Below are 10,014 nucleotides of genomic sequence, written 5' to 3' on the forward strand. Positions count from 1 at the left end.
TCGATATCCACGTCTGTTATTTGGGGACAGGAGCAGAAAAGGGTATTGGGTATTGTTTGAACAAGTTTTAAAACGATAATTGAAGTTTTAAAATGATTTTTCTTTGATGCAGGTCAGACTGACTGATATAAAAAAAAATAGTTAACTAAGTGCCCGAATATTAAATATCCCTCGACAGTTGGAAATAGAAAATGAGTAGGCTAATGCCGCTGTCATGGCGTATTTCCCCCATTTCATACTGTGTTGCGTAGCCCATCTCCATTCATGTCACAATGTCAAGGTATTACGAACTACGTCTTATATCTTGACTGCAAGAGTCATCTTTCTTGTATCATGAAAGTTTGTCAATGCATTGACTTGATTGGATTGTACGCTAGCGAATACAGCCAATGAGAGCCCCAATAGAAATTCTGTGAAGCCAGAAAGTTTACAGTCGTTCTGGCGACGTATGATAGACTTATCCTTTACCGTACAATCCAATCAAATTGCTGCATTCCATGATACTACAAATGTGGCTATTGCAGTCAAGGTATAAGATTACGTTCGTAAAAGCTTGTTTGCTCAACTGAAGGGAACAAATTAGCTAGGCTACAGTAGGATTGCATGCCATCATAGGCTACGGATATGTTATTCATTCTTTAAGCCATTGAATCCAGGTTATCAAAAATTCCTTCCAGAAAAGTTTTTGCTTTATTCTCAGCATATTTAAAGTATACAGGCGAATCAGAACTAGAGCTATTTAGCAAATCTTACACCAAGACAGGTTGAATTTAGAATATCAAATCACATTACCCATATCTAGTGAATAAAATTCAAAAATGTCTTCCAATCGAGCTGTTGTTGCACACGTTCGCTCGTTTAACAGTTGTAAATCATTCATTGTTAATTGTTATTTGTTAATTGTAAGATTTTATTTCATTTGTTGATTTTCCAGCGATTCATCAATATTTGGATTCAAAATGATAATAAAATATATAATTTCGAAACCTATATTAACAATGTAACATTAATGTGCCAGGTGTACTCTCAAAGTCTCTAAAGCTGGGAACTATATTTAGATCGAAATATTACTATCACTTCTCAAATCATTGTAAAATATTGGAAGTAAACATAATTTCTAACAATTTTCTTCGTTTTAGCTGTACGGAAATCTCGCAAATTATCAAATGGGGTAGCCTGTGAAGGTTGTAAGAGCATCGCTGCTGAATCAGTAGTTTGTATGCTTAGCGGAAGAATAAAAGATTATCCAGAGACACAACTTTGTGGTTTAATTCTTAACTAGGACGAGAACCGGGTTGAGAATATAACAAGTAACCACCAAAAGTGACAATAAGAAAAGATTTTAGACTGAGATGCAAACTGAGATGTTACATTTTCTCTGACCAAGCAATATTGGATTTAGAGATCATTGTCGGGTTGCAACTTTCCTCGTTGGTTAACGGCTCTACGGAACTAGAGCGCTTGGTTTTGAAACACATCTCTGCAATGAAGCCCCGCACTGTTTCTGTTGGTGATACCTTAATGAAGACAGAGAGTACCAGAATACATGCAGCCACTTCCTCAATACGCAGAAAAGTCTGGAGTATCCACCAATCCCAGGAATCTACGATCATGACGGGACTGAAAACACCGAATATATCTACTGCCGCATATAAATTGGTTATTGCCATCGCCATGGCAACAAAAGCTGAGATGAAAATTGATTTGGTTAATCTCAATAATCTCTTTGATGTTGGGTCTGAAAAATAAAACATAAAATTTCATTTTCAACTTTCATAACACTCATCTAAGATCTCGACTGTCCACTTTAAGCATATAGTTAGCTTCATACAAATCACTATAAGGCCACATCCTATCTATAGTACTAACTAGTGATGAGTAAGCACCAATACATCTCCACAATGGTATTACGAGCTTCGTTCTTATACCTTGACTACAATAGTCACCTTTCTTGTATCGTGAAAGGTTGTAAGTGAAGCAATCTGTATCACGAAATGCAGCGATTTGATTGGATTGTACGCCTGTGAATACAAATAATTAGAGAGCTGGACAGAAAGGCTGTAAAATAAACTGCCAATATTATTCCAATAAATCCAGCTGTAAATGGGTATAGATAATACTGGAAAGATCAATGCCAACTTCGAGGTTTCGTCAAAGGACAGCATGTAGACAGAGTTCTATAGTGAACCTGAAAAGTTGTTATTTTTCACAAATGATTATTTCTTTTGTAAACATAACGATATTAAAGATTGTTTCGTTTGTCATTTTTTCAATATACCGATTTCTAAACCACTACCTATTACCTAATTACTTAATAGAAAGAGTCGATAGAAGTATGTCTAACTGTACGATATTTGAAGAGCTTTCTCAACTTGAAAATATAATTATAACTAAGAAATCACACATTATGCATTGACAAAAGTGGCAAAGAGTCTTGACTTTTACGAAAAATAATGTTATTAAATTCATTGATTTGCGATAAAATACTTTTAAAAATTAGAATTCGATTTTAAAAGAAACATAATAAATGATTATAATGTTTTTTTGATATTTATGTTTTTTAATTAGTATAATAATAATTTCCAGATGAGCCAATACTCGGGTGATAATCTTGGGCGTTTACCAACCCACAATATCGTGTTATTTTCTTGGACGAACATCAAATTGATTATATATTTACTGCGTGAATTGGTATTGTTATACTACTACTATTATTGCAGTGGCTGAACTCGATGAGTGGGGGACCGTTATTGGGGGACTGTTGGTCATTTGCGTTTTGGAAAATCTTCGTTTGTTCCCTTTCTAGTTATTGTATTGGAATATGGGTAAATTTTATAGATAAGTGATGCTAAATTAGCCAGAACATCACCAGCCTATACCTGTCTCACTATACCGAAACCCACCAGAGTACTGATCACAGTGGAGTTTTTTTATTTCGACTCAGAAGCTTAATAGGTTGAAGATGGACTCTGGTCGCATATTATCGAAACCATCTTAGCGCTAGGATTTCCTAGGCTCTTATCTTCTTACATTGATTCTAGGACACCCTAGCGCTAAGACCGTTTCGAGAATACGTGGCCCAAAAATGTCTATCGTATCTTCATTGTTGCCCAATTAAGGGCAGTCTCTCATAACCATTCACCAGGAAACTCATCTCCCTATGATCGAACCCGTATACATAAAAAAAGCTTGAAATATTAAAACAGAACCTGAAGCATGTTGTTATATCACTCTAGGATTGAGTACTATTTAAACAGTGAAAATAGTTTAATATCGGAAGCATGTGCTAACCAGTTTTATCAAAACCCTACCAAACCATAACATTTACCATCTGAGGGTAGGATTTGTGCTTTTTCAAAATCAAAATTTGAAACCTCTCACCTTTCGTTTCATGTGAAGCTGAGGTGTTCTGTCTAATTTTGATTCCAACATACATATAGCCAATGGATACCAAGAAACCATAGAGTACAAATAACATCTGACAAAATACCAGTAACAATTCCAAGGTAGCTCCATAGAAGTAGACCAAAACATCTGTAGCTACTACAATTACCATATGTACGGTAGTAATAGCTGTTATTACTGACAGCTTCTGAAATTTGGGAGGTGCAATTTCCATTTTGGTGGTATCCAACAGAATTAGTAGGACAATGCTGAAAGATGCGGTTAAGCCAGGTATTCCTATTGACCAAACCATGTGAGATGCCATAAAGGGGACCGTACACGTTTTACCTGAATACGGATCGACAAAGAGACCCGTTGCTCTGGTCAGTGCGAAAAAACTGATCATGGAATTGAGCATGACGGTTGTCTTGTTGACTCCACCACGTGATCGATTCATTACAATAGATACTATCAGGAAGAGTCCAAATAATGCTATTAATAGATACGCTGCCGCGAAAAAGTAAACATGGAGCGGCCAGGCAACGCCCCACTCGACAAAGGCTACTTTCCATTCTGGTCCTGGTTCTGGCCAAGCCTCTGCTTCTACCTCTGGCTCTACTTCCGGAACAGGGGTTGTTTCTAATGCTGATTCTGAGAATGAAACTTCTGGCTCTGTTGACGCCGTTGGTTCAGAAAATGATTCAAATAATGCTGATGACATGACGATTGTGTTTGGAGATAATCTGAAAATAGTAACAATGATGGTTAAATGATGCTGTTAGTAAGATTAAACAAATACCAAAGTTCTATAAAATCAAAGACGGATATAACTGAAAAGGGCTAGAAAGAAACATACATTTACATTTGCTAAATGGCAAAACATGCAAAATATTGGTTTATAGTCCGGGGTGGCACAGGTGACCGTTATCTAAAGAACAAAACTTGTGGTTAAAGGGGCTTGCCGCTTTTTTTAAAAACATTTTCATTATCAAAAACGTCGTAAATTATACCTAAAAATATTTCTAAAGTATGCTATTTATATCTATGCATCTACTTGATCAAACTGAATTTGGGTTAATTAAAAACTGAGAGTACTAATTGTTATTTAAGCAGTTTGAACTAATTCGGTGATTGGGTTTATAATGACTCGTTATATGAAATCTTCAGAAAACTTAAGAGAAACATTTCTCTGCAATTAGGCGTTTAATTTACTCAAATCCGTACTATAATTTTCTAACAGCTTGCAAAAAGCATAACGATCATTTAAAGGTTACCTAACCTTTTACGTAAAGTTCTGTCGTACTAAAAATAATTATACGGAACTTTCAGAAACGTTATGGGATACATCTCTATAGATTTCACAAATTTGAGCAAAAATAATATTTTGACCTACAAAAAAAAACAAATGAAGCAAACATGCTACTCTTTGGACTCAAGTGAAATGAAATTTTTCTATCATTGTACAGTTCAAGGGACGTAACTTTATTTGAATTTTAACAAGTTTTGTTCTTTAAAAAAGATTTTTAAAACATTTGTTAAACATTTGAAAAACAGATTCAAGTTCTACACATTTTATGCGATGGTAAGTGAACTGTTTCCATTTTATTTACAGCATTAGTAGAACAACTAGCTTTATTTTAATTTAGGGTGCATTCAAAACGTATATTCGGTGTTAAATGCTTCTCGGAATACAACTTTTGATCACGAAAGTAATTTGATTCCCCCCCCCCCCTCCAAATATTATCCGCCATTTATTCCTTGCACAATAAATCATCAAATTACTAAATATGGCTTTATGTTTTGTATTTTTTCAAAACTTATCTCTTAAGATCACAGGTAAAAGCATAAAGCATATTCATACAACTTGACGGCTGATATTTAAAATTTCTCCTTAAAACCCTGTTGCATGCTTACTTAGCAGTAGTTTGAATATTGACATGTGACCAAAAGATCATTCTTCGGGGTTCAAGAAAATATACATAATAATTTATAGGTCAGAGTGATTTATTGTTAAATGTTAATGGTTTTTTTTCGAACTTAATATAATATATAATTAAGAAATCCTGCAACCAATTGTGTAAGAGAAAACATTTATTGAAGACGAACCGATTGTCAGACTTTCATTCTGAAAAGTTTGGTAGTGGTTACCTATCCAAATCGCACCAATCTAACCGGTAGTTAACAATGATATTGTGGGCTAATTAGTGTTATTATATTACGGATAATAGATATTCATACATCGGACTGAAAGTATTGAACAATTACGATGATCAATACCATAAATATCGGCATATGTTTAGTTGTAAATCTTTGATAACATGATTATCAGCTCGGTGAATTCGATGCTTGATAACTAACGTAAAGGTATGCTGGGGTTCAGGTTTAGTCGCATGTAGTAGGGGTTGGATAAGAAACTAAACAGGATGTGGAACTGAAAAGAGTTGACTAATGTTATTGTCTTGTCAATATTTCCTTCATTGCACAGTTCATGGCGTTGCTTGTTTTCATTAGCAGTCATCAGTGGAATTCCCAGCCTCCTAATACCGGGGAACAGTCTTAATGGAGGAACAACTCTCGATGTTGAATTCATAATGTCACAGTCGCACGCCTATCATGGAGAGCGTTCTCTCACGAAAATAAACGAAAAATTGAAATGATTATGCATATTGGGGCGAAAACGTATAGAAATCAAATTTTCAATTTCAATAAGAAATGAAGTAGGAATGCAAACCATTTATCTAGGGGAGCAAATGCACCCTGATTCCCCACTGGTGACGCCATTGACGATGTTATTTAGAAAATACACAATTTCATTCATTCACTGACTCTCACACTCTCCCACTCACTCCAAATTCAATACTTTAGATCTGAGAATTCAGAACATTAGACCAGAGACTGTGATGAGTCGTGATGTTTTCGATATAAAAACAATTCGTAAAGATACATATATTTGGCGTATATTGCTTATTCTACTTACCAGTTTTTGATATAATATTTCCGGTTATCGACTACACGAACAACGGATGAAGGCAATTCAAAAGTGAAACATAGTTCACATAGTACATTGGTGAAATTCACGATAACTTAAATGCAAATTTCAGAAGAAACTAAAGGGTTCTGATCAGTCTGAATTCGTTTCACGCCCTAAACAATCACCTTGGAAATTTTTCCGAAGTAGAATCACAAATTTCCAATGAATGCTTCTAATTACCAGACTTAGTTAATGATGCAACGTCGTTGATGTCTCTGATAGAAATGACCCGAAATCGTTGTCTTGCTTTTATTTAGATTCTTACTACTTGCTCTAGTTGATTGCTGTCCATTAATATGTTCTATCAATTAAGAAAAACAGAGTCTGGGAGGAACCAGAGCAATTATAGCTTATATCATTCCGGAAAATCATTTCATTGATGTAGTAATTATAACTGAACTCCTCTATCCTAATTGTTAGTTTACTAATGAATACCTTTGGTGTCGAATCTCAACAGATCTAATAAAAAAATCGAAATAATTTCATGTTTTTAAATTGATCAATCATGATTTGTACTGAAACATATACAATACGTAAATGAACTCAAATGCAATCAATTTGCTTCTGAAAATTGCATCTCAAGAAAAATGATCAATTGAATTGAATTGTGTCAATATGAATTAAAAATATTGATTTAGAATTTCTCTTGTTAAATATAGAACATGGTCGTCTTAAGTTTTTTTTTCTATCCGTTGATAGCAGCAATCTGTGTCACTTTTCGAAGTAAATTGCCTACATCTGGTTATCTGCAATTGGTTGAATGTTTTGTCAGAAGTGATGACAGCATTAGTAATAAATGAACCACTTCCGCTTCTTAATAACAGACTAACTACACGTATAGAATAGATAGAAAATCTCGATCGCTTTGCAAGCTTATCATATGAGAGTATAGTCCTAAACAAAATAACAGATCTGGATAGATTTGTTACTTTCTATATAACATAACGGTTTCCTTAACTGTGCTTGCAATATCGGTATGATATAGTTTTTTTTAAAGCAAACAGGTGATGCAGTACCAAATTTTAATTGATTTTTTTTTTCGTTTAACAATAGCTCATAGTTATCAACAACCCAGTCTTAATTTTAAGTTAAGATTTGTGGGCCTATTGTTATGGTTTAAAAAATGAAGGCCTGGGAGTCGATATCATTTGGACGTTCCAGAAACCTCTTAAACTAACATTTTCGCCGATTTTAATCGATTCACTTTGTTTTAACTTGACTTCGACCACCATCTTTGTCCGTGCTTAATATTAGTGTATTGGTATTTTATATGATATACATCAAAATTTCAACAAAAATTAATGGTACAATACCTTTAATAGCGGTACACAGTATTTACCATAATAACTTTATAATTAAATAGTTCTCTTATGACATTTCCCGGTCCATTATAATCCAAATGGGAGTATCCTTAAGATAGCACGATAACACTAACAAGTCCTTGTGGATGTGGTAAACGTAACACTTCCTTCTCTTCTGTGTTATTGCTTGGCAAATTAAATGAACCGGACAAACAGCCGAATTCTGGTTTCTAAATAAAAAGACATGTTCATATTTCATTATTAATTCGTCCAAGATGCCATAATAATAGGCAAAGAAGTTCAAATCAGATTTTTGGGGACATATAATTAACATCATTTAAATCGGACACTTTTGAGTTCATCTATTACGTTATAATTAATCAATCATAATTCTCATTTCACCTAAACTGTTCCTCACCGCCTTCGTATTCTGGATTTTCCCGGGATTAGCCCTTTCGTACATCATAGTTCGACCAATCCAAATATATGTTTCTACGAAAAATCTGGTGAAGGAAAGATATACGTTCCAGTGATTATGCTTATAGGCTAATTGATTTCAGAGTGACAGCATCCTAGGCAACAATTTAAAATCCTCTCGATAATTCATCTTGAAGTTCGAATATCTTAAACGTGGAATAGACAATGTACGGTATCCGGGTTATGAAAAGTAGAAACAAATCATGTCTGCGTGGTTTTCGAGTGCGAATTCCAAGTATTCTGCTAATGTCTACTATATCGATAATACCACAACATGCTTCGTACCAGGCACCCACTTCACCTGATAACATCTTTATCCCGTACAAATCTATTCCTTACAATCGATTTTTATTCAATTGCGCTTCAGATAACAAAGCTTTTCTAAAGACTATACAAATTTCTATCAAGGCCAGTATGCTGATAATTTACACATGTAAAGTCAAATCATAATTATATTTGATAATATTTCCTAACAAAAACATGATATCTAAAAATGCTTACTGAAAGTGTTAACTAAAAATACGTAATGAGAGTGGTATCTAAAATTACTTTCTGAAAATGGTAACTAAAAATACTTACTGAAGATGGTAACTATAAATACTTACTGTAAGTGGTAACTAAAAATACTTACTGAGAGTGGTATCTAAAAATACTTACTGAAAAATGTAACTAAAAATACTTACATAAGATGGTAACTATAAATACTTACTGTAAGTGGTAACTAAAAATACTTACTGAAAGTGGTAACTAAAAATACTCACAAAATAATGACAGTGGTAACTGATCATACTTACTGAAAGAAGTAACTTAAAATACTTACTGAAAGAGGTAACTGAGACTAATGAAAGCGGTAACCCAGACTAATGAAAGTGGTAACTGAGACTAATGAAAGTGGTAACTGAGAATAATGAAAGGAGTACCTGAGACTAATGAAAGGGGTTACTGAAACTAATGAAAGAAGTAACTGAGACTAATGAAAGTGGTAACTGAAACTAATGAAAGAGGTAACTGAGACTAATGAAAGAGGTAACTGAAACTAATGAAAGAGGTAACCGAAACTAATGAAAGGGGTAACTGAGACTAATGAAAGTGGTAACTGAGACTAATGAAAGTGGTGAATGAGACTAATGAAAGAGGTGAATGAGACTAATGAAAGTGGTAACTAAAAATGCATTGAAAAGGTAACTGAAAATCCTGTAAGTGTTTCTCGAGACTACTGAAAGTGGTAAATATAAATACTTACTGAAAGGATAAAGCGAAGAACGATGGCTTACTGAAGTCGTGTTTTACTTTATCCATGAATAGTTAATATATAACAGGAATAAATCCCAATTTCTCAGAAATTCATGCAATGTGCATTTTGATGTCTATTATAATCATCACAAAAAGACAAAACCGACAAACACAAGGAAATGAGATAAGTGAACAAACCTTTAAAATTTTCCTTATTGACTAACTTGAATATTTGACCTAATTTATGATATAAATGATCAATTACTCATAGCGTCCATTCCACCAAGGAAGGGTCAGAACTCTAAGATGTTAGTTTCGAGGAGAACGAAGAAATTTAGAAACAATGAAGAAGATTTCCATTTGTCAATGAATCCGCTTAAGGTATATTGCCCCATACACTGGAGTTTGTAGACAAAGTGAGATTAGATGAAAGAGGATATAATAAGAGTTCATATCTTTCATACATGTAATCGACATTGGTGACCTTAGTGAGGCATTGGACACAGAAAACTGCTATATGCCAACTATATTGGCAATATTTTGCATATTGTGCAAGATCCCTCGACAACTGGAAATAGAAAAGCCGCC

This window comes from Lottia gigantea (assembly GCF_000327385.1).
Source record: "Lottia gigantea unplaced genomic scaffold LOTGIsca_32, whole genome shotgun sequence".
NCBI classification, from domain to species: Eukaryota; Metazoa; Mollusca; class Gastropoda; family Lottiidae; genus Lottia; species Lottia gigantea.